Raw genomic sequence first — 26,780 nt, 5'->3', positions numbered from 1 at the left:
CCTTTAGGAGATGAGAAACAGGCCTGACAATGTTGGCATTTATTGGGATGACTCATGTACTGGAGGCAGCTCTGCAGGGTAGTCACTGGCTAGCACAGCCACAAAGTCATAACATCTGATTTTAAACCCCTAACCTTAATATTAACCGGAAACCTGAAACACATCTTATGCCCAGGCCTCTAAAGTGCGACCAATTTGGTTGCATATGCAACAGAATATTGTTCTGTGCGACCAGGATTTTGTTTTGGGAGCACTGTGTGACTAAGGGAAAAATCTACCAGATAATAATTGTTGTAATGATAAGGCTTTGCTGTACCGTTATTTCCTAGTGCACTAGAGAAAAACAGCAACGAAGCCAAAAGATCTGACCCATAGTACTGGCACAGCATTTTTACTTTCCTACAGCAGACCACCAGGACAGCATATTATTCATAAACCATGTCGTGGGTCGTTCTATTTATTTATTTTTTTTTTATTTTACCTTTATTTAACCAGGCAAGTCAGTTAAGAACAAATTCTTATTTTCAATGACGGCCTGGGAACAGTGGGTTAACTGCCTGTTCAGGGGCAGAACGACAGATTTGTACCTTGTCAGCTCGGGGGTTTGAACTCGCAACCTTCCGGTTACTAGTCCAACGCTCTAACCACTAGGCTACCCTGCCGCCCCTAAAACCACTCATTGGTTTACACTTTGTTTAGTCATGTTATCTCATTCGCTAGCTAGCTTACAACCTGGTAGCTGCCAGTATACTTGATCAATGATCATAGCAATGAATGAATAACAGATCTTTTGAATGTTGTCACAAACCTGACGTTTTTAAAGATACAGCGTACAATTATCTATGTAATGTATTTTTTATTTTACCTTTATTTAACCAGGCAAGTCAGTTAAGAACAAATTCTTATTTTCAATGACGGCCTGGGAACAGTGGGTTAACTGCCTGTTCAGGGGCAGAACGACAGATTTGTACCTTGTCAGCTCGGGGGTTTGAACTCGCAACCTTCCGGTTACTAGTCCAACGCTCTAACCACTAGGCTACCCTGCCGCCCCTAAAACCACTCATTGGTTTACACTTTGTTTAGTCATGTTATCTCATTCGCTAGCTAGCTTACAACCTGGTAGCTGCCAGTATACTTGATCAATGATCATAGCAATGAATGAATAACAGATCTTTTGAATGTTGTCACAAACCTGACGTTTTTAAAGATACAGCGTACAATTATCTATGTAATGTATCTCAATAGGAAAATAGTGCTTTTACACAGTGTAGAAACCAAATATTCCACAAATGACTTTGTAATTGAAAATACAGGTATTTCCATCAACATTTTAGATTTTATAATAAACTAATGTCGTAACAGTCTTAGTTAATTTCTTTCAGGGGTTGGAACCGGTTCAGGGTGCAGAACTGAAAACAGGAAAATAACAAAACAATTTGAGGAACAGAACCAGAACCGAGAACAAAAGTGATCTATACTGTTCCGGAATATAACCATTATTTTTAAAAGCATGGGTACTAGTTAATAATGTTAATTTATGTTAACTTGTTTTTAGCTTTATTCTGGTGCCACTCTGCACACTCAAGATTTTTAGCTAGCTAGCTCGTTAGCTAGCTCTGGTCTAGCTCTAAAAACAATAGGCAGCATTATGTGTAATGTAATAGAACTGACTCTCATGATCAAGGGCTAGCTCTAGTCCAAAGTTAGTTTAGCCAATTCTCTGAAATTCAACGACATTCAAAGTTCCTTCATAGAAGCCACTCCTCTCTATGTATAATTCTGTGGGCTTAACTCAGATAATGCTTGTCATAACCACAAGATTTCCATGCTTCATGCCCTGCGCTCTCCTCACCCACAAAATTTCAGTTGCATGTCGCACCCTACACTACAATTGTCTTTCCAAAGCATGTGCAAAGCTTTCCTGCTCCATAGCAAACTGCTCTATCCATTAGTGGAGTAATTTAATGTTGAGCTAAATAAAAATAAAAACATATATTTCAGAGGTTTAAAAAGGAAAGGAAACAGAAAGGAACGATATAAACGGTAACTTTTCTTCATTCGAACCGGGTTCAGAACTTTATAACAGTGGAACAGAATGAAAGAAAATTATGGTTTCTAGGGCACAATATGTGCTTCATCGTTCAAGATGAAGGGAGGTTGTTAAAGATGCTACAAGCATTTTGCTACACCTGCAATAACATCTGCTAAACACGTGTATGTGACCATTAAAATTTGATTTTGATTTCAGATTGACGTCAAAATTGTAAGTCTATTCATGTCCTGAGGAAAATGGCTTCCAAAACCGGCCACTAGGGGCAACAGTGAGCATTGTGGACGGATTTGGTGAATAGACGTAATCCCATGACTCTGGATCAGAAGGTTGCGTGTTTGATCATCACAGTCATGGACACTGTTTTTTATTTTATTTTTAATTTTTAACCCTATCCCAAAACCTAACCCTTACCTTAACCATTCGGAATGAGTGCCTAAACTTAATGTTTTAACCCTATCCCAAACTTTAACCCTTACCTTAACCATTCGGAGTGACGTTTGGAGAAATGGAATGATTCAAAGCATTAAGAGGAACAATACAGAGCAGCAGAAGCAACAAAAACACTTCGAAATTTGACGTTTGGAGAACGTGGATGAACTTCTAATTCTGGAGTGAGATTGTGACTGCTAGTTGAGAAAACATATAGGCCCAATCAATATTTAAAAAATCGTATTTTCTCGTGAGCCTAAATTTCTCGTGAGCCTAAATGTGGTGCTCCTAAGCTTTTTAAGTTGAGAGACAAGTGCTACTAATGAACAATGTTAATTTAGAGCCCTGCTTTTTGCCTAACTCTAACCTTAAATTAAGACCAAAAAGCACATTTTGGTTTTCATAAATGTTTTCGATATGTAGACAATTTTGATTTTGCAGCTGGCCCATCTTGTGGAAATCACTCAGCTCTACCTCCACGACAAGATTCATCCCAATAAATTTCAATATGTGAAGTCTCTGAGTGACAATGACAATTGCATACCAAATTGTCACTCAAGTCCCATCAGCGAGTTTGGAGAAAATCCTCTGTCCGCTTTCATGTTTTTCTTTTTTTTGTCCCCCATGCAGAGAAATGGTCCCGGTAATGGTAGCAATCTGTACCCAGAAAGGCAAGGGGCATTTAAGCTCCAACACAGGCACATATCAGGTCTGTCTGGATGATCTGAGATGCTGTTGACAATCAGTATAACTTGCCCAGACTTCCCCAGAAGAAGCTATGTGATCTAGGTGTTTATTTCAATGAGTGCCATGAGACAAAAGAAAGGAAGAAAGAAGAAAATAAATTGATAGTCTGAATTCTAGCTGAAGGGGTGTGGATGCGCACACAGTGAAAGAGATGGCCTCCGGTTCAGGGGCAGGAGGCTGGGTTGCAATGGCTGCAGGTCTCTGATATGCCCATCTGCAACACAGAGAGGGCCTACTTTAACTGTGTGTCCGTCTGTGTGTGTGTGCGCACCCGTGCGCATGCGTGCGTGTCTGTGTATGTGAGTTTGCATGTGTTTGCGTGTGATCCACCTTAGAACATACAGAAAAATACTGCAAAACATATTTTTGTACGGTACACATCAAATTCAATTTGTCACATGCGCCGAATATAACAGGTATAGACTGTACAGTGAAATGCCTACTTACAAGCCTTTAACCAACTGTGCAGTTTTAAGAAAATACCTACAAAAAAAGTCAGCGATAAGAATAACAAATAATTAAAGAGCAGCAGTAAATAACAATAGCGGGGCTATATACATGGGGTACCGGTACAGAGTCAATGTCAAGGTGCGGGGACACCGGTGTCGAGGTAATTCAGGTAATATGTACATATAGGTAGAGTTATTAAAGTGACTATGCATAGATGATAACAGAGAGTAGTAGCAGCATTCTGGGGGGGCAATGCAAAGAGTCTGGGCATTCTGTACTCTTCTAGGGTCATCAGCCAGTCTGTTCTCGGGATATCACCCTCAGTCCACCGGTCAAACGGATCGGGTGAACCAGGATCTGGAGACCGCCTTACGGTGCTGTGTGTCTGCCAACCCCGCCACTTGGAATCAGCAACTTCCCTGGGTGGAGTACGCACACAACACTCTCCAGTGTTCCACCACCGGCCTGTCACCATTCCAGGTGTTGTACAGTTACCAATCCCCCCCTCTTTCCTGATCAGGAAATTGAAGTTCCTTAGATATCGTGCACCAGCGGTTGTTCACATATATGCATAGGCCCCTGCCCCGTGTCTTGCCAGAGGCTGCTGTTCAGTCCTGCCGATGGAGTGTATACGCCAGCTGTATGTTCTTAATGTCGTCGTTCAGCCACGACTCGGTGAAACATAAGATATTACAATGTCCCGTCTGTAGAATATACATGCTTTCAGCTCATCCCATTTATTCTCCAGCGATTGAACATTAGCTAGCAGGATGGAAGGCAAAGGCAGATTAGCCACTTGTCGATTAATCCTCGCAAGGCACCCTGATCTTTTTCCAGAAAATATCAGTTTTCTTCTCCAGCAAATCTGGGCCTAGTCGGGTGTCTGTAGTAGTATATCCCTCCAGTCCGAATCATTGAAGAAGAACTCTTCGTCCAGTTTGAGGTGAACAATCGCAGTTCTCATGTCCAGAACCTTTTTTCGGTCATAAGACACAGTAGCAGCAACATTATGTACAAAACAAGTTACGAACAATGCAAAAAAATGTAACAAAATAGCATGGTTGGTTAAGAGCCGTAAAGACGGCAGCCCTCCCCTCCGGCACAATCATGTACACAGCTATTGTTCAATCAGAAAAGCATGTGAACTCCCCATGTACTTACTGATCCCTAGAATCCATAGCCGAGAGGTTTATATACAGTGGGGCAAAAAAGTATTTAGTCAGCCACCAATTGTGGAAGTTCTCCCACTTAAAAGATGAGAGAGGCCTGTAATTTTCATCATAGGTACACTTCAACTATGACAGACAAAATGAGAAAAAAAAATCCAGAAAATCACATTGTAGGATTTTTTATGAATTTATTTGCAAATTATGGTGGAAAATAAGTATTTGGTCACCTACAAACAGTACCTATGATGAAAATTACAGGCCTCTCGTCTTTTTAAGTGGGAGAACTTGCACAATTGGTGGCTGACTAAATACTTTTTTGCCCCATTGTATATAGTTCCTGAGCTAGAATCTATCGATCTATAGTGTATTGTATTTCCCTAAAGAGCTTTTCAGACAGCCAGCAGAACATCGTAGAGTACCCCGCCAGGTACACCACTTGTCCCTATAGTCAAAGCGGCTCGTACCAGGATGGCAACAGCCCAGAGTTTATGCAAGAGCTGGCAGTGACCATAGCAACAAAATAAAAATAAAAACATTACCGAATTATCACTATAACACCATAAGCATGCATACACACTTATATACATGCAACATAAATGTTTAATCCAAAAATGGATTAGAAAACAATTATTTTATTGTTAAACATGACTCTGTAAACTTTGACGACATGTGTCTCATTATGCCTGGCGAAAACCAAACACTGCATTCCACTGTATACCAATGGGTCAAGCATGGTGGTGATGGTTTGGGGATGCTTTGCTGCCTCAAGACCTGGACAACTTGCCTTAATAGAAGGAGACATGAATTCTGCTCTGTATCAGAGAATTCTACAGGAGAATGTCAGGCCATCCGTCTGTGAGCTGAAGCTGAAGTGCAGCTGGGTCATGCAACAAGACAATTATCCAAAACACACAATCAACTCTAGATGAAAATGGCTAAAAAGCAACATTTTTGAAGTTGTGAAATGGCCTAGTCAAAGTCCACACCTAATCCCAATTGTGATGTTGTGGCAGGACTTAAAACAAGCAGTTCATGCTTGAAAACCCACAAATGTCACTGAGTTACAGCAGTTCTGCATGGAAGAGTGGGACGAAATTCTTCCACAGCGAAGTGAGAGACTGGTCAACAACTACAGGAAGTGTTTAGTTGGAGTCATTGCAGCTAAAGGTGGCACAACCCGTTATGGAGTGCAAGGGGGTAGTTTATTTTTCACACAGGGGCATTGGGTGTTGCATAACTTTGTTTATGAAATAAGTATGTATTTGCTGTGTTTTTTTGTTCACTCAAGTTCCCTTTATCTAATATTAGGTTTTGGTTGAAGATAACGTTCAGTATAAAACATGTGCATAAATTGAGAAAATTAGAAAGGGGGCAAATACTTTTTCACAGCACTGTAAAGTTAGCTGGTCCTGCTGTTGGAAGTACTGTTGATGTACCCCCACGCAGGCTGCATTTTCTACTGTGATTGGTCAGCAAATGATGGCACCGCTTGAAAAATAGAGCAGAATCCTATTTTCTCCGCCTAGGCTGAGCAGCTTCCACAGGCATGAGCACCACTGACAGCTCCTCCTGGATAGAACCCCCCCGCCTAAGCTTCAATGGAAATGAATGGTCCGCCCCATCCGCTGAGCGATGTCTGCCAGCTCCTTAACTGTCACCCCAGACTGTAAAACAAAAAATCCTGTTATTTGTACGTTATCTAACTTGCAGCAAGTTACCTGTAAAGTTACTTTCAAAAAACAGGAACTATATGTTACGGTAAATATTAGAGTTTCTTTGAAATTTATGCTAACATACTTTTTTTTTTACAGTAACTTAAAGGTAACTGGTTGCCAGTTTTTACAGTACCGAACAATACTGTGCTCCTCTCTCTCCTCACATCACTGCCACTGCAGTCCATTGTTGTCTTTTAAAAGCAGAGTAACACACAAAGTGTGTTATGACCTTGATACACACAGTGTAAAAAACATGAGGAACACCGTCCTAATATTGAGTTGCACCCCCTTTTGCCCTCAGAACAGTCTCAATTCGTTGGGGCATGGACTCTACAAGGTGTCAAAAGCATTCCACAGGGATTCTGGCCCATGTTCACTCCAATGCCTCCCACAGTTGTGTCAAGTTGGCTGGATGTCCTTTGGGTGGTGGACTATTCTTGATACACATGGGAAACTGTTGAGCGTTGCAGTTTTTGACACACACAAACTGGTGTGCCTGGCACCTACTACCATACCCCATTCAAAGGCACTTAAATATTTTGTCTTGCCCATTCACCCTCTTAATGGCACACATACACAATCCGTGTTTCAATTGTATCAAGGCTTAAAAAAACGTCTTTAACCTGTCTCCTTCATCTACACTGACTGAAGTGGAATTAATGTCAATAAGGAAACATAGCTTTCACCTGGATTCACCTGGTCAGTCTACGTCATGGAAAGAGCATGTTTTGTACACTGTGTATATGTTAGTATCCAGATGGCTGTAGAGTCAAATGCACAGTAGTTAGGAATAGGGGCTACCTCCCCCATTAATATACACACCATACATTGTTTGGGTGAACAGCTGTTCTGCACCTGTCTATGATACATCTGTGTTGTTTGCATTGGCATTGTTTACTTTCCTCACATTATCTCCACCGTCACTCAGAATTTCTCAATCTTTTTTTACTACTTCATCACTGCTTTAACCATCTTGTGTGTGCGTGTGTGTATGTGTGTTTGTTTGTGTGTGTGTGTGTTTCTGTTTGAAGGGGGCAGAATGCTTTCTCAGTCTCTGCACTTGAAAGTTTGAATGTTTAATATTTCATAGATTGCCAGCAGGTGTGGGGGTTGTGTGTCATAATGATTATGGCAGACTGGAGACTGCCTGTATGGGGTCAGGGCAGAGACAGACACCCCTTTAGATGGCCTTTCGAATGGACTTCAGCTGTCCTGGGCTTGAGGACAAGCCATGCTCCATGCTACCATCATGTGTTCACTCATGCTGTTTCTAAGTGGTGTCTTACTGTATCTACATAATATGCTGTCTGCTGCTCTGTTATTGTGCCCATTGGCTTCTTTTAGAGTCTGAACATGAATTTTGGTCATATGTACAGTTGAAGTCGGAAGTTTACATACACTTAGGTTGGAGTCATTAAAAATTGTTTTTCAACCACTCCACAAACTTCTTGTTAACAAACTATAGTTTTGGCAAGTCGATTAGGACACATACTTTGTGCATGACACAATTAATTTTTTCAACAATTGTTTACAGACAGATTATTTCCCTTATAATTCACTGTATCACAATTCTAGTGGGTCAGAAGTTTACATACACTAAGTTGACTGTGCCTTTAAACAGCTTAGAAAATTCCAGAAAATTATGTCATGGCTTTAGAAGCTTCTGATAGCCTAATTGACATAATTTGAGTCAATTGGAGGTGTACCTGTGGATGTATTTGAAGGCCTACCTTCAAACTCAGTGCCTCTTTGCTTGACATCATGGGAAAATCATGGGAAAAAGCCGTCATACTGCTCAGGAAGGAGATGCGTTCTGTCTCCTAGAGAAGGATGTACTTTGGTGCGAAAAGTGTAAATCAATCCCAGAACAACAGCAAAGGACCTTGTGAAGATGCTGGAGGAAACAGGTACAAAAGTATCTTTATTCACAGTTAAACGAGTCCTATATCGACATAATAATAACTTCAGACATAACCTGAAAGGCCGCTCAGCAAGGAAGAAGCCACTGCTCCACAACTGCCATAAAAATACCAGACTACGGTTTGCAACTGCACATGGGAACAAAGATCGTACTTTTTGGAGAAATGTCCTCTGGTCTGATGAAACAAAAATAGAACTGTTTGGCCATAATAACCATCGTTATGTTTGGAGGAAAAAGGGGGAGGCTTGCAAGCCAAAGAACACCATCCCAACCGTGAAACATGGGGGTGGCAGCATCATGTTGTGAGGGTGCTATACTGCAGGAGGGAGTGATGCACTTCACAAAATAGATGGCATCATGAGGCAGAAAAATTATATGGATATATTGAAGCAAAATCTCAAGGCAAATGGGTCTTCCAAATGACCCCAAATATACTTCCAAAGTTGTGGCTAAATGGCTTAAGGACAACAAAGTCGAGGTATTGGAGTGGCCATCACAAAGCCCTGACTTCAATCCTATAGAAAATTTGTGAACAGAACTGAAAAAGCATGTGCGAGCAAGGAGGCCTACAAACCTGACCCAGTTACAGCAGCTCTGTCAGGAGGAATGGGTCAAAATTCACCCAACGTAATATGGGAAGCTTGTAGAAGACTACCTAAAACGTTTTGCCCAAGTTAAACTATTTAAAGGAAATGCTACCAAATACTAATTGAGTGTATGTAAACTTCTGACCCACTGGGAATGTGATGAAATAAATAAAAGCTGAAATTTTTCTGACATTTCACATTCTTAAAATAAAGTGAGATTCCTAACTGACGTAAGACAGGGAATTTTTACTAGGATTAAATATCAGGCATTGTGAAAAACTCAGTTTAAATGTATTTGACTAAGGTGTACTGTATGTCAACTTCTGACTTCAATTGTAACTAACATTGCGTCTGTGCGACGACTACGTCTGTTCTGATTGGCTCATTACATCCCTGATTGTCCCGGGCCTCACACTGATAGGTCCACATGTACGTGACCATGCTGGTAATATTTGTGACTATGGCTGTGCAAGGCCCTGTGACATGGCCTTTACCACCTCCTGCTGGTCCTGGAGGTCTCCCCTGTCTCGCCTGTGGGATCCTCTTCAACCCCCCTCAGCTCCAGACCCTTTATCCAGGCCGTGTGTTAGCTGTGTCCACATCAGCCATGTTCAGCTCTTATCTAGCCTGTAACCAAGCAGGAGACTTGCTATGGTGCAAAACTGGGAAAACCTCTCGCTCCAGTCAATCGCTGTTGAACAAATAGTCCCAGTCGCCAATCAGCAGTCTCCTGATGCGGTGTCGTGTAGATTGTCTGAACAGGAAGCTAGCGATGAGAAGGCAGTGTAGCTCTGTCCTTAGACATTCTGTACTGGTCTGTGATAAACCCACTGAATCTCCCCGTCGTGTATATACTGAGATCATGTCATGCAGAGATACATTATAAAGGCTCAATCTTTCTCTTGAACACAGCTTATCCCTCTATTTATCTTTTTCCTCTCTCTGTCCATTTCTCGCTCTCTCTCTCACACACAAACACACAGGCACACACAAACACACACACACACACACACACACGCACGCACACACACACACACACACACACACACACACACACACACCATCCGTGCAACCATGAGAATGGAGTATACTAAGGTTCAAGTTCAATGCTAGTATTTAGCCCTCTCCTCCTATACGGCACTCTCACTCTCTCACTCTCTAGAGAGATGAAACAGAAACAGCACACTGTCTGTCAGGTGATAACACAACACCTCAAACACACCCACACGAAGGTGTTAACACCCTCTACATCCACCCTTATTTATACACACATAGAGTATAGGCCTACACACATCATATGGTAAATCATACAACAATAGAATAATGATGGATTGCAATACTTAATTATCAATATTAGTATCCTGTTTATAAATGTTTGATTATAAGGCATTGGAATGTGGATATTGTATTTGTGTCCCAAACTTTTTTTGATATTCTGCATATACCTGCATACATGTGTGTCCATGTCTATGTGTCCATGTCCAATTTAGAACCAGGAACAGATATAGCCCGTGGTTCACTCCAGACCCGACTGCCCTTGACCAGCACAAAAACATCCTCTGGCGTACGGCATTAGCATCGAATAGCCCCCGCGATATGCAGATTTTCAGGGAAGTTAGGAACCAATGTACACAGGCAGTTTGGAAAGCAAAGGCTAGCTTTTTCAAACAGAAATTTGCATCCTGCAACACAAACTCCAAATAGTTCTGGGACACTGTAAAGTCCATGGAGAATAAGAGCAGCTCCTCTCAGCTGCCCTCTGCACTGAGGCTAGGAAACACTGTCAATTTCAATAAGCATTTTCACCAGCTGGCCATGCTTTCCACCTGGCCACCCCTACCCTGGTCGACAGCCCTGCACCCACCACAGCAACTTGCCCAAGCCTCCCCAATTTCTCCTACACCCAAATCCAGATAGCTGATATTCTGAAAGAGCTGCAAAATCTGGACCCCTACAAATCAGCAGGCATAGACAACCTGGACCATCTCTTTCTAAAATTATCATCCAAAATTGTTGCAACCCATATTACTAGCCTGTTCAAACTCTCTTTCGTATCGTCTGAGATTGGATAGCTGCCGCGGTCATCCCCCTCTAAAAAAGGAGGAGACAATCTAGACCCAAACTGCTACAGACTTACAGTATATCTATCCTACCCTACCCTTTCTTTGAAAGCCAAGTTAATAAATAGATCATCGACCACCGACCTTCTCCGCTATGCAATCTGGTTTCTGAGCTGGTCATGGGTGCACCTCAGCCACGCTCAATGTCCTAAATTATATCATATCCGCCATCGATAAGAGCCAGTACTGTGCAGCCATATTCATCAACCTGGCCAAGGCTTTCGACTCTGTAAATCACTGCATTCTTATCGGCAGACTCAACAGCCTTGGTTTCTGAAATGACTGCCTCACCTGGTTCACCAAATACTTCTCAGACAGAGTTCAGTGTGTCAAATCGGAGGGCCTCTTGTCCGGACCTCTGGCAGTCTCTATGGGGGTGCCGTAGGGTTCAATTCTCAGACCAACTCTTTTCTCTTTAAACATCAATGATGTTGGTGATTCTCTGATCCATCTCTACGCAGACGGCACCATTCTGTATACTTCTGGCACATCATTGTAAGCTGTGTTAACTAACCTCTAGACGAGGTTCAATGCCATACAACTCTCCTTCCGTGGCCTCCATGCAAAACTAAATGCATGCTCTTCAACCGATCGCTGCCCGCACCTGCCCGCCCGTCCAGCATCATTACTCTGGACGGTTCTGACTTAGAATATGTGGACAACTAAAATTACCTAGGTTTCTGGTTAGACTGTAAACTCTCCTTCCGAACTCACATTAAGCATTCCCAATCCAAAATTAAATCTAGAATCGGCTTCCTATTTCGCAACAAAGCATCCTTCACTCATGCTGTCAAACATACCCTTGTAAAATGGACTATCCTGACGATCCTTGACTTTGGCGATGTCATTTACTCTATTCAGCAAATTAGATGCCGTCTATCACAGTGCCATCTGTTTTGTCACCAAAGCCCCATATACTACCCACCACTGCGACCTGTATGCTCTCGTTGGCTGGCCCTCGCTTTATATTCTTCACCAAACCCACTAGTTCCAGTTCATCTATTAGTCTTTGCTAGGTAAAGCCAGGCCTTACCTCTGCTCACTGGTCACCAAATCAAATCAAATCCAATTTTATTTGTCATATACACATGGTTAGCAGATGTTTAATGCGAGTGCAGCGAAATGCTTGTGCTTCTAGTTCCGACAATGCAGTAATAACCAACGAGTAATCTAACCTAACAATTTCACAACAACTACCTTATACACACAAGTGTAAAGGGATGAAGAATATGTACATAAAGATATATGAATGAGTGATGGTACAGAACGGCATAGGCAAGATGCAGTAGATGGTATTGAGTACAGTATATACATATGAGATGAGTAATGTAGGGTATGTAAACAAAGTGGCATAGTTTAAAGTGGCTAGTGATACATGTATTACATAAAGATGCAGTAGATGATATAGAGTACAGTATATACATATACATATGAGATGAGTAATGTAGGGTATGTAAACATTATATTAAGTGGCATTGTTTAAAGTGGCTGGTGATACGTTTTTTACATCAATTATTCCAATATTAAAGTATAGCACCATAGCAGCACCCACCCGTAGCACACACTCCAGCAGGTATATGTCACTAGTCACCCCAAAAGCCAATTCCTCCTTTGGCCGTCTTTCCTTCCAGTTCTCTGCTGTCAATGACTGGAACGAATTGCAAATATTACTGAAGCTGGAGACTCATATCTCCCTCAATAACTTTAAGCACCAGCTGTCTGAGCAGCTCACAGATCACTGCACCTGTACATAGCCCATCTGTAAATAGCCCATCCAACTACCTCATCCCCATACTGTTATTTATTTATTTTTGCTCCTTTGCACCCCAGTATCTCTACTTGCACATTCATCTTCTGCACGTCTATCACTCCAGTATTTAAGTTGCTAAATTGTTATTATTTTGCCACTATGGCCTATTTATTGCCTTACCTCCCTTATCTTACCTCATTTGCACACACTGTACATATACTTTTTTTTCTATTGTGTTATTGACTGTATGTTTGTTTATTCCATGTGTAACTGTGTTGTTGTTTGTCTCGCACTGCTTTGCTTTGTCTTGGCCAGGTTGCAGTTGTAAATGAGAACTGGTTTTCAACTAGTCTACCTGGTTAAATAAAGGTGAAATAAAAATTAAATAAATCAAATCTACTGCATGCCTTTATCTAAACACACATATAACCATTTTAACTTTGTTTTACAATACATAAACTGAGTGTACAAAACATTAGGAACAGCTTCATTTTGAGTTGCACCCCCTTTTGCCCTCAGAACAGCCTCAGTTTGTTGGGGAAAGGACTTTAGAAGGTGTCGAAAGCATTCCACAGGGATGCTGGCCTGTGTCCACTCTAATGCCTCCCACAGCAATATCAAGTTGGCTGAATGTCCTTTGGGTAGTGGACCATTCTTGATACACACGGGAAACTGTTAAGTAAAAAAAAAACAGTGTTGCAGTTCTTGACAAACTCACACCGGTGCGCCTGGCACCTACTACCTTACCCCGTTGAAACATACTTAAACATTTTTCTTAACTATTAAACCCTCTAAATGGCACACATACACAATCCATGTCTCAATTATCATGGCTTTAAAGTCATTTAACCTGTCTCCTCCCCTCTTTGAGTTAGCCTCTCTGAGGTAGCCTCTCTAAACTAGCCTCTCTGAGCTATCCTCTATGAGCTTGCCTCTGTGAGTTAGCATCTCTGAGCTAGCCTCTGTGAGCAAGCCAGTTTGAGTTATCCTCTCTGAGCTAGCCTCTTTGACCTAGGCTCGTTTAACAAGCCTATTTGAGCTAGCCTCTTGGAGCTAGCCTCTTTGAGTTAGCCTCTCTGAGCTAGCCTTTCTAAGCTAGCCTCTCCGCTTGCCGCACTGAGTCTTGGCCCAGGCTGAGGGTAGAGAGAGAGGGGGGAGGGGTTGCGGTTGCTGTGATTAGCTCCATTGTTGGAGGTCTGTTGTTGGAGGTCTGTCAAGCTTCATTGGCCCCAGAGAAAGGCCTCCCAATGAGCCCAGCCAAGCTTGGCCCAAACTTTGTGTGGAAGACAAACTAAGTTATGGTGGTCTGGTGGAGTGCTGGGGGGCTGGAAGGGTGATATACAAGGCTTGGACATATGGAGCCCTCATCAGGACCTCTCCCAGACATGTTTTCATGTGTACACTTTGCCGTGTGTGTGTGTGTGTGGTGTGTGTGTGTGTGTGTGTGTGTGTGTGTGTGTGTGTGTGTGTGTGTGTGTGTGTGTGTGTGTGTGTGTGTGTGTGTGTGTGTGTGTGTGTGTGTGTGTGTGTGTGTGTGAGTGTGTGAGACACAGAAAGACAGAGAGACAGAGAGAGAGAGAGACAGAGAGAGAGAGAGACACACACAGAGTGACACAGAGAGAGAGAGACACAGAGTGACACAGAGAGACACAGAGAGACACAGAGAGACACAGAGAGACACAGAGAGACACACAGAGAGAGAGAGAGAGAGACAGAGAGAGAGAGAGAGAGAGAGAGAGAGAGAGAGAGAGAATGTGTGAGTGTGTAAGGGATTGGGGGGTTTGTATGTGTGCATCCAGATGTATTGGTGTATCTTGCTGCTCAGTAAAAGTGACCGAAGCCTTCTCACAGGGCTGAGAAGAGAGAGCTGAATGCTTTGTCTCTATACCATTCTCCCGAGACAGAATCATATCTGACACTATGCGTTCACAAAGAAAAAAGTTACTGAAATAACTGATACACAATGAAATGTTACAGATTCCTTCTATACCTTAGGACTGGATGAGTGACGAAAAAAGTGTCCAGTGACTGTCAGCTTACCCCATACACACATGCACTGTGTCTGTGTCTATATCCCTCCTCATGCACTGTGTCTGTGTCTATATCCCTCCTCATGCACTGTGTCTGTGTCTATATCCCTCCTCATGCACTGTGTCTGTGTCTATATCCCTCCTCATGCACTGTGTATGTGTCTATATCCCTCCTCATGCACTGTGTCTGTGTCTATATCCCTCCTCATGCACTGTGTCTGTGTCTATATCCCTCCTCATGCACTGTGTCTGTGTCTATATCCCTCCTCATGCACTGTGTCTGTGTCTATATCCCTCCTCATGCACTGTGTCTGTGTCTATATCCCTCCTCATCTCTATCCCCCCACTGAGTGACTGGGCGTTGTTGTTATCTATCTCAGAGTTCTCAGTTAACTTGGATGAGCGCTGTGGCTTTCTATGGTGGTACAGGTGAACTCAGTGGCACAGCCAGATGGAGGGAGCTAATGCTAGACTACACACACACACACACACACACACACACACACACACACACACACACACACACACACACACACACACACGTTTGGGGATTTTGGGTGATGTGTGCAACTAGCTCTTACAGTCTCATGTCAGAATTAGACGTTCATCCATGTTTCTCAAATGTACAATTTAGAAGTAGTTGGAAATGTCAAAATTGGAAGAGTGTAAGGTTAAGTTTAGGCATTAACTCCACATTTTTAAGTTTAGCGTTAAGTTTAGGCATCAACTCTGACGTTTGAAGGTTAGGCATTAACTCTGAGTGGTTAAGGTAAGGGTTAAGGTTTGGGATATGCATAAAGTTTTTTTCTCAAAAACAACGTTCTATCACTGGATTCAAACTTGCAACCTTTGGAATCAGAGGTTGCAAGTTCGAAATTTGACGTTTGAGAATCTCCCAATGGTTAAGGTAAGGGTTTGGGATAGGCTTAAAACAAAAATGTCAAAACACCTTTCTGTCGCTGGATTTGAACTGAATCAGGCAGATGCTTGCGCCCATCTGACATCCCCATCGATAACACCCTAGCAAAATCGAAACTTACTTGGAGTTAACAGCGCTCACTGTTTCCCCTAGGGGCCGGTTTCCACGACATCTCCCAACATCCTCAGACATGGATGGATATCTAAAACTGACTTGTATCACTGGTGACCTGGCTGGATGTGAGGTGGACTATATGGTGTGTTTGTGGAAAGATCTGGTTGATTGGTAGGAATAGGAAGGGAGACTCTCTCTTTGCCTCCTTGTAGTTTGAGGCTAATTGTTTGAGTCAGGGTGGGAGTGTGGGGATGGGGGGCATCTGTGTCCTGGCAGCCAGGCCTTTGGTAACTGAGCTGGCGAGGGGGGAGAATGGACCCACTTCAGGGCCACACAGCCGGCCCAAACAGCACCTATTTTCTTGGCCAAACTGTCAGCCAGAACAACTTCATTGTGCCCAAATTGGAGTTGAAGCGGGGGGGTAGAGAGGGTGGAGAGCTGGGGGAGGGAGTGGGGGAAGAAAGGGGTCTGTGGGAACTTGGGGGACTGAAAAAGGGGGTGTCTCGGAGAAAGCGGAGTTTCTGAGTGGGGAAGAATAGGCTGAGTAGTGTGAGCTCATTTAGGAGGAGGATTCCCATAGAGTCTACATGAGCGGCGGCTGGCCTGGAGTGAGGCAGCCGATGGGATGTAAATTTATTCTAATAGATTCTTGGGAGGGAAAAAAGGCTTGCTGTTTTTTTCTTGTTCCTGTATTGTCAGTATATTCCCCATATTGTGCCGTGTTGTAGCCAACGTTAGTAGGACTTTCAAGCGTGTTAACCCTTTCAAGGCTGCTGGCCTGGACGGCATACCAAGCCACATCCTCAGTGAGTGTTCAGACCAGCTGGCTTGAGTGTTTTACGGACATATTCAACCTCTCCCTGTATTACAGTCTGTTGTTCCCACCTGCTTCAAGATGTCCAACATTGTCCCTATATCCAAGCAAGCTAAGGTAACTGAACTAAATGACTGTCGCCCCATAGCACTTACCTCTGTCATTGTGAAGTGCTTTGAGAGGCTAGTCAAGGACCATATCACCTCCACCTTGCCGATACCCTAGACCCACTAGAATTTGCATACTGCCCCAACAGATCCATGGATGACGCAATCGCCGTTGCACTGTACACCGCCCTATCCCAACTGGACAAGAGGAATGTGAGAATGCTATTAATCGACTACAGCTATGCTTTCAACACCATAGTGCCCTCGAAGCTTGTCACTAAGCTCAGGGCCCTGGGTCTGAACTTCTCCATGTGCAATCTTTGACTTCCTGACAGCCCGACTCCAGCTGGTGATTGTAGGCAACAACACCTCCGCCACGCTGATCCCGAACAGGGGCCCCCCAGAGGTGTGTGCTCAGCCCCCCCTGTATTCCGTGTTCACCCATGACTGTGTGGCTATGCATGACTACAACTCAATCATCAAGTTAGCTGATGACACGATAGTGGTAAGCCCGATGAACAACAACAACGAGCCTACAGGGAGGAGGTTAAAGCCCTGGAGGAGTAAAGTAAAAAAAAAAACTAGGAGCTGATCGTGGACTACAGGAGACAGCAGAGAGAGCACTCCCCTGTCCACATCGACAGGGCCGCAATGGATGAGGTCAAAACCTTAAAGTTCCTTGGCATGCACATTACTGAGGACCTGAAATGGTCTCACCACACTGGCACGTCAGGCGGCTATAGAAATTCAGCATGGCCCCTATAAGACCCTACATATGCATCCATTGACCTTTTTCCACATTTGTTACGTCACACCCTTATTCTAAAATTGATTGAATTACATATATTTTTTAATACCTTCTATACATAACTATTCAGACCCTTTGCTATGAGACTTGAAATTGAGCTCAGGTACATCCTGTTTCCATTGATCATCCTTGAGATGTTTCTACAACTTTATTGGAGTCTACCTGTGGTATATTCAATTAATTGGAAATTATTTGGAAAGGCATTTACCTGTCTATGAAAGGTCCCACAGTTGTCATTGCAAAAACCAAGTCACGAAAGAATTGTCCGTAGAGAGACATGATTATGTCCAGTCACAGACCTGGGGAAGGGTTCCAAAACAATTCTACAGCATTGAAGGTCCCCAAGAACACAATGGCCGCCACCATTCTTTAATGGAAGCTCTTCCTAGAGCTGACCATCTGGCCAAACTGTGCAACCGGGGAAGAAGGGCCTTGGTCAGGGAGGTGACCAAGAACCCGATGGTCACTCTGACAGGGGTCTAGAGTCCTCTGTGGAGATGGGAGAACCTTTCAGAAGGACAGCCATCTTTGCAGCACTCCACCAATCAGGACTTCATGGTAGAGTGGCCAAATCCCTCTCCTCACTACCTCACTACCTCACTACCTCTCCTCACCACCTCACTACCTTTAGCCACTGTGAAGGAGGAAGTAACTTTACTCAGTCACCCGGAGTTTGGGCAGATGTAAAATGCCTGTGTGCGCATGCTAGTGTGTATGTGTGTGTGTGTGTGTGTGTGTGTGTGTGTGTGTGTGTGTGTGTGTGTGTGTGTGTGTGTGTGTGTGTGTGTGTGTGTGTGTGTGTGTGTGTGTGTGTGTGTGTGTGTGTGTGTGTGTGTGATCCAGAGCTAGCCCCACAGCTCTCAGGGACTCAACAAAAGGCCTTCTCTATCCATTGTATGAGCAGTGTTTTTCCCAGGAGAGCATGGGCTCAGTGTGAGAGGGCCCGGATCGCTTTCTCCTGACATGGATGTTTATTCGCTCTGTGGTCCAGCAGGCTGCCTGCCCACTCAAAAGGACTCCCCTTACCGTTTTGACGTCTATGACACACATTTTGGGAAGAGAGAGAATGGGGAGAAGAAGAAAGAGAGAGAAAAAGCGTCTCTCTGTTATCGTCTGTGTTGTTGAACAACTGTTTGCGATGGGATATGAGTGGACATTTTGTTTGCCCCCCTGTCATGATTTTAGACCCACCTAATAGGTCAGACCAGGTTTCTCTAACTTCCCTGACAACCTTCTCTAATACCTTGCAGTGTATAATTATTTCATTTGCCAAGTGCTTCTGAGGGTTAGGTGTTTGTTGTCTTTTGTCGGGCAGTTGTTAATCTGATGTTCTGTTGTTGACAGAGAGGCTTATAGGGCCTGGTGTAGTTGGCTAACATGTTGAATGCCAGGGCACACTGAGCATGTCAATGTGAAGACAAGAATATGATCCCCAATAACAAACCAATCAGAACCCTATCAAAATTGATACCCAATATCACATACACTCTTAGAAAAAAAAGGTGCTATCTAGAACCTAAATGGGTTCTTCAGCTGTCCCCATAGCGTTTCCCTTTGAAGAACCCTTTTTGGTTCCAGGTAGAACCATTTTGGTTCCAGGTAGAATCCTTTTGGGTTCCATGTAAAACCATTTCCACAGACAGTTCTACATGGAATCCAAAATGGTTCTATCTGGAACAAAAAAGAGTTTTCCTACGGGGACAGCCAAAGAACCCTTTGGAAGCCTTCTTTATAAGAGAGTTTTAGTAACCACGCAGACACTGAAAAGCACACTCATCTAAGCATACTCATCCAATTTTCACAAATTTGAGAATATTGAATACTTTGTGTAGACATTAATCAATCTGTCCCCTCTTCAAAAGTTCATCATATTGGCATCTTCAGCTATCTGAGGGCTTTAACTAAGTTTCTCTAGTGTTTTCTGAGGGTCCAGGGTGAGAGTGAGGCTCTAGCCATTTTTCACTGGCTGGAGAGGCAGACAGCTCAAAACAAACATGTCTCACTGATACCATATAATCTGTGAAACACCATTATCGTCTAAAATATCTCCCACAGGCCCCCCACCCCCACCCCACCCCACTCTCTCCACCCTTTGAGCAAATAATACAGAAAAGGAACTTGTGGAAAAAGCTGCTGTGTTGAGACAGAAGGTGAATGGAGTCCATTGTTGTCGTGTAACCAGACTCTGCAGCAGGTTGTTTGATTCGGTTTCGGGCCTGAAAAGGCTTTTTTTAAACTGTCACATCAGCTGAGAGGGTCAGGGAACAGGACTCTATCCCCACCTGTCTCACTTTCCCCTGCCGGATCTCTGTCCCTCTGTCTGTCTGTCTGTCTGTCTGTCTGTCTGTCTGTCTGTCTGTCCCTCTGTCTGCCTGTCTGTCTGTCTGTCTGTCTGTCTGTCTGTCCCTCTGTCTGTCCCTCTGTCTGTCTGTCTGTCTGTCTGTCCCTCTGTCTGTCTGTCTGTCTGTCCCTCTGTCCGTCTGTCCGTCTGTCCGTCCATCTGTCCGTCTGTCCGTCTGTCTGTCTGTCTGTCTGTCGGTCGGTCTCGCACAATCTCACTCTCTCTCTGTCTCTATGTCTCTCTCTATGTCTCTCTCTGTCCCTGTCTGTCTCTCACTATGTATCTCTATGTCTCTCTCTGTCCCTATCTGTCTCTCTCTATGTCTCTCTCTGTCTCTCTCTGTCCCTGTCTGTCTCTCTCTCTCTCTCTCTCTATGTCTCTCTCTGTCCCTATCTGTCTCTCTCTCTGTCTCTCTCTGTCCCTCTCTATGTCTCTCTCTGTCCCTATCTGTCTCTCTCTGTGTCTCTCTGTCTCTCTCTGTCCCTGTCTGTCTCTCTCTCTCTCTCTATGTCTCTCTCTATGTCTCTCTCTGTCCCTATCTGTCTCTCTCTCTGTCTCTCTCTGTCCCTCTCTATGTCTCTCTCTGTCCCTATCTGTCTCTCTCTATGTCTCTCTGTCCCTATCTTTCTCTCTCTATGTCTCTCTCTGTCCCTATCTGTCTCTCTCTCTGTCTCTATATGTCTCTCTATCTCTCTATGTCCCTATCTCTCTCTCTCTATGCCTCTCTCTGTCTCTCTCTCTATCTATCTCTGTCCCTATCTGTCTCTCTATGTCTCTCTCTGTCTCTCTCTGTCCCTATCTGTCTCTCTCTATGTCTCTCTATGTCTCTCTCTCTCTGTCTCTCTCTGTCCCTATCTGTCTCTCTCTTTTTCTCTCTCTATGTCTCTCTATGTCTCTTTCTGTCCCTATCTGTCTCTCTCTCTCTCTGTCTCTCTCTGTCCCTATCTGTCTCTCTCTATGTCTCTCTTTGTCCCTAACTGTCTCTCTCTGTCTCTCTCTATGTCTCTCTATGTCTCTCTCTCTATCTATCTCTGTCCCTATCTGTGTCTCTCTATGTCACTCTCTGTCCCTATCTGTCTCTCTCTATGTATCTCTTTGTCCCTAACTGTCTCTCTCTGTCTCTCTCTATGTCTCTCTATGTCTCTCTCTCTATCTATCTCTGTCCCTATCTGTCTCTCTATGTCTCTCTCTGTCTCTCTGTGTCCCTATCTGTCTCTCTCTATGTCTCTCTATGTCTCTCTCTCTCTGTCTCTCTCTGTCCCTATCTGTCTCTCTATCTGTCGCTCTCCTCTCTGTCTCTCTCTGTCCCGATCTGTCTCTCTCTTTTTCTCTCTCTATGTCTCTCTATGTCTCTTTCTGTCCCTATCTGTCTCTCTCTCTGTCTCTCTCTGTCCCTATCTGTCTCTCTCTATGTCTCTCTCTCTCTTTCTGTCCTGATCTGTCTCTTTTTCTCTCTCTACGTCTCTCTCTCTATGTCTCTCTCTGTCCCTATCTGTCTCTCTCTATGTCTCTCTATGTCTCTCTCTATATCTATCTCTGTCCCTATCTGTCTCTCTATGTCTCTCTCTGTCTCTCTCTCTATGTCTCTCTCTGTCTCTCTCTGTCCCTATCTGTCTCTCTCTATGTCTCTCTATGTCTCTCTCTCTCTCTCTCTCTGTCCCTATCTGTCTCTCTATGTCTCTCTCTCTCTGTCTCTCTCTATATGTCTCTCTCTTTTTATATCTCTATGTCTCTCTCTCTATGTCTCTCTCTGTCCCTATCTGTCTCTCTCTATGTATCTCTCTCTCTGTCACTCTATGTCCCTATCTGTCTCTCTATGTCTCTCTCTTTTTCTCTCTCTATGTCTCTCTCTCTCTGTCACTCTCTGTCCCTATCTGTCTCTCTCTTTGTCTCTCTATGTCTATTTCTGTCCCTGTCTGTCTCTATCTGTCTCTCTCTGTCTCTCTCTGTCTCTCTCTGTCCTTATATGGCTCTCTATGTCTTTCTATGTCTCTCTCTGTCCCTATCTGTCTCTCTCTCTATGTCTCTCTATGTCTCTCTCTTTGTCTCTCTATATCGCTCTCTGTCCCTATCTGTCTCTCTTCATGTCTCTCTATATCGCTCTCTGTCCCTATCTTTTTTTATTTATTCTTTATTTTATTTCACCTTTATTTAACCAAGTAGGCTAGTTGAGAACAAGTTCTCATTTACAACTGCGACCTGGCCAAGATAAAGCAAAGCAGTGCGACAAAAACAACAACACAGAGTTACACATGGGATAAACAAACATACAGTCAACAACACAGTTGAAGAAAATCTATATGCAGTGTGTGCAAATAAGGTAAGATAAGGGAGGTAAGGCAATACATAGGCCATGGTGGCGAAGTAATTACAATATACCAATTAGACACTGGAGTTATTGATGTGCAGAAGATGTACGTGCAAGTAGAGATAATCAAATCAAATTGAAGTTTATTTGTCACGTGTGCTGAATACAGCAGGTGTAGACCTTAGAGTGAAATGCTTACTTACAGGCTGTAACTAAGAGTGCAAAAAAGGTGTTAGGTGAACAATAGGTAAGTAAACAATCCCCATATTGTTTTTTTTTTTTTTTTTTGCTCTTTGGCACCCCAGTATCTCTACTTGCACATCATCATCTGCACATCTATCACTCCAGTGTTAATGCTAAATTGTAATTATTTCGCCACTATGGCCTATTTCCTACATTTGCACACACTGTACATAGATTTTTCTACTTTGTTATTGACTGTATGTTTGTTTATCCCATGTGTAACTCTGTGTTGTTGTTTTTGTCGCACTGCTTTGCTTTATCTTGGCCAGGTCGCAGTTGTAAATGAGAACTTGTTCTCAACTGGCCTACCTGGTTAAATAAAGGTGAAATAACAAAAAAATATGTAAAAAAAATAGTATTGCATATCCTACAATATCTTTACTGTTTTGACGTAGAATGGCCCATCGAGGCCACGCTTAGTGCTCTGGTATTGTATTGCCCATTTGCAATCTTTTTGGTGCTCAACATGGACAATAAGCATGCAAATATCACAGCGCCATTATGCAAGCTGTCTTTGTCTGGCAGCTTTATTCTCTTGGAGCTACAGAGGGGGAGGCACTGTGAGAGTTGTGTGTGCACCCATCTGTGCACCCAACCTTTTCAGACGTGAGAAACTGTACATGCATTTGCATAAGAATAATTTACACTTCAAATTAGCCTTCCAATAACAGAGGATTATTTTTCCTGAGCATACGTGCAAGAAGAGAGCGCTGCCATATTGTAAAACCTATTAAAGGGAGGGCTAAAGAGAGGAGGAGGGAATGTATCATCAAATATTAACCACTTCACTTCTTCTCTTTGCAAGTCAGGATTTTCTGCAGAATATTTTCTGTGTTGTAATACTGTATGCATCTATGATGAAGTGCATAACCAGCATCCAGGACCATGAGTGTATTTCAGCAGCTGCACTAAAGACTTGAGTGTGAACAAGAATTAACATACCTCTGTTCCCCTCAATAGAAAAGTGCACAGCTCGTAGGGAACAAGTGTTGTTAAGCAAAGAGGGATCAGATGGTTCATATACATTAAAGTGTTAAAACAAGTGCACTGTTAATTGATAGTGGCCATTCAAGGCTATAGCCCCGGAGATACATCTGTTTAGGTTTGTTGGTGTGTTGTTGTATTGCGTTACCATGTGTCTGTGTCTCCTGTACCTCCTACTCTGCCATGAATTCATTATCACTCCTCTGAAAGGCAGACAGGACCCTGGTATGGGGTTGGGATAGCTGCTGTTTAGTCTCAGGCCGAGCCAGCCAAAAAGGGGAGAAAGAGGCGTATAGAATGGAGGGGGGGGGGGGGGGGGGGGGGGGGGGTGTATGTGGTAGGTGAAGGGGGAAAGGGGGAGGGTGGGTGTTGGCGAGGGGGATGGGGGCAGGGATATGGAAGGGGGACAATGTTGGCGCCGGCCCCACTGAAGCTCTCAGCATCCCTCCGCTCATGGCGGATGTGTCTGGTGGTATCCATGACAACCCTTCAGCATGCCAGGGAGATACTACAGCGACATGGCCAAGGGCAGAGGGGGAAAGTGGAGGGAGAGGGGGGAAGCATGGAGATCCATTAAGAACCACATATCTCTGTGACATTAATATTCACTCACACAGACTGAAGCCAGTTAGCTGTAGACAGACAGATATCAATTACACTCATCTTTCATCTGCCACAATGCTCTTTGAATCATCAGCTCAACATGTTTGGTCCATTTTATTCTCAACTCACCCAGAATGTTGCTACGACACCATCTTTGTTTAGCTCCTATTTTGAGATGAATGCGTCTTATGGTGGTGTGTGTGTGCGTTTGTGTGTGTATGTGTGTGTGTGTGTGTGTGTGTGTGTGTGAGTGAGTATGGGATGAGGGGTACATGAACTATAGGTGTTAATTTGTGTTTAGGGGTTTTATGGTTGCTGATAATGGCTTTCTCAGCAAAGCTTTGTGACTGCACAAACAACATCATTTACTTGGGCTCCCAAGTGGCGCAGTGGTCTAAGGCACTGCATCTCAGTGCTTGAGGCGTCACTACACACACCCTAGTTTGATTCCAGGCTGTATCACAACCGGCCGTGATTGGGAGTCCCATAGGGCAGTGCACAATTGCCCAGCATTGTCCGGATTTGGCCGGTGTAGGCCGTCATAGTAATAAGAATTTGTTCTTAACTGACTTGCCTAGTTAAATATAGGTTCAATTTAAAAAAATATATATATTCTCAGATAGACACACTCAGTCAGGTCAAAGAGTACACTCCCATTCACTCAGAGCACATGTCAGGGGAGGTGAAGACTTATGGGTGACCAACTTACAGTGCCTTCAGAAACTATTCAGACCCCTTGAATATTTCCAAAAAAATTTACGTTACAGCCTTATAACCCCCCCCCCCCCCCCCCTCATAAGTCTACACACAATACCACATAATGACAAAGCAAAAACAGGTTTTTAGAAATGTTAGCAAAAAAAAGTATTCAGACCCTTTACTCAGTGTTGAAGCATCTTTGGCAGCTTTGAGTCTTCTTGGTTATGACACTACAAGCTTGGCACACCTGTATTTGGTGAGTTTCTCCCATTCTTCTCTGCAGATCCTCTCAAGCTCTGTCAGGTTGGATGGGGAGTGTTGCTGCACAGCTATTTTCAGGTCTCTCCAGAGATGTTCGATCGGGATCAAGTTCGGGCTCTGGCTGGGCCACACAAGGACATTCAGAGACTTGTCCCGAAGCCACTCCTGCAATGTCTTGGCTGGTTGTTGTCCAGTTGGAAGGTGAGCCCTCACCCCAATCTGAGGTCCCGAGCACTCTGGAGCAGATTTTCATCAAGGATCTCTCTGTACTTTGCTCCATTCATATTTCCCTCGATCCTGACTAGTCTCCCAGTCCATGCCAATGAAAAACATCCCCACAGCATGATGCTGCCACCACCATGCTTCACCGTAGATGTGAAGATGTGAAGCAAGGCCAAGACCTCAATCTTGGTTTCATAAGAGCACAGAATCTTGTTTCACATGGTCAGAGTCCTTTGGGTGCCTCTTGGCAAACTCAAAGCAGGCTCTCATGTGCCTTTTACTGAGGAGTGGCTTCCATTCCACCCAGATTGCTCAGTTTGGCAATGCGGCCAGCTCTAGGAAGAGTCTTGGTGGTTCCAAACGTCTTCCATTTAAGAATGATGGAGGCCACTGTGTTCTAGGGGATCTTTAATGCTGCAAAACATTTTTGGTACCCTTCCCAGGACTGTGCCTCGACACAATCCTGTCTCTGAGCTCTACGGACAATTCCTTCGACATCATGGCTTGGTTTCTTCTCTGACATGCACTGTTAACTGTGGGACCTTATATAGACAGGTGTGTGCCTTTCCAAATCATGTCCAATCAATTGAATTTACCACAGTTGAACTCCAATCAAGTTATAGAACCATCCCAAGGATGATCAATGTAAACAGGATGCACCTGAGCTCAATTTCGAGTCTCATAGCAAAAGGTCTGACTACTCATGTAAATAAGGTATTTCTGTTTTTATATTTAATAAATTCGCAACAATTTCTAAAAATCTGTTTTCACTTTGTCGTTATGGGGTGTTGTGTGTAGATTGACGAGGAAAATGTTTTATTTAATCCATTTTAGAATAAGACTACGTTTTTTTCTCTCCAACACACACACACACACACGCACGCACGCACACACACACACACACACACACACACACACACACACACACACACACACACACACACACACACACACACACACACACACACACACACACACACAGAATCACATCTGGGACTGCATGGCCTCTCACACAGACAGTACCCTCATAATGATGCTCTGATGAGTTCACTCGTGCCAGTGAGTGTGTGTGTGTGTTTGCACGTGAGTGTGTAATGCCACAAATACAATCTTGCACACACACACACACACATACACACACATTCTCAGATCCTCAGGGGGGATATTTTAAACCTTGCACCCTGTGCATTTGCTGAGGGGTTAAAGGGGTGAACAGAAAACCAAGTAAATAATTCAGACTTTCTGAAACTCTTTAGATGTACCCCCGACTGGTGGGGAAGAGGGGGAGGGGAGGTACAGTTATGTCGTGATGCCACAATAGTCAGATTTAAGTCATGACTCTACTGTCAAATGCTTCTACAAGAGGCACAAACAATACCAGAAAAA

At 43.6% G+C, this 26,780-nt stretch overlaps 1 long non-coding RNA gene across 3 annotated transcripts in view; it reads left to right on the top strand.

Annotated features, from left to right (window-relative positions):
• The window catches only part of LOC110525316, an 84,130-nt gene that overhangs the window by 31,722 nt on the left and 25,628 nt on the right, over positions 1 to 26,780 (top strand). The window lies entirely within an intron of this gene.

This window comes from Oncorhynchus mykiss, chromosome 6, assembly GCF_013265735.2.
Source record: "Oncorhynchus mykiss isolate Arlee chromosome 6, USDA_OmykA_1.1, whole genome shotgun sequence".
NCBI classification, from domain to species: domain Eukaryota; kingdom Metazoa; phylum Chordata; class Actinopteri; order Salmoniformes; family Salmonidae; genus Oncorhynchus; species Oncorhynchus mykiss.
This window is presented reverse-complemented; position numbering and strand designations above follow the sequence as displayed.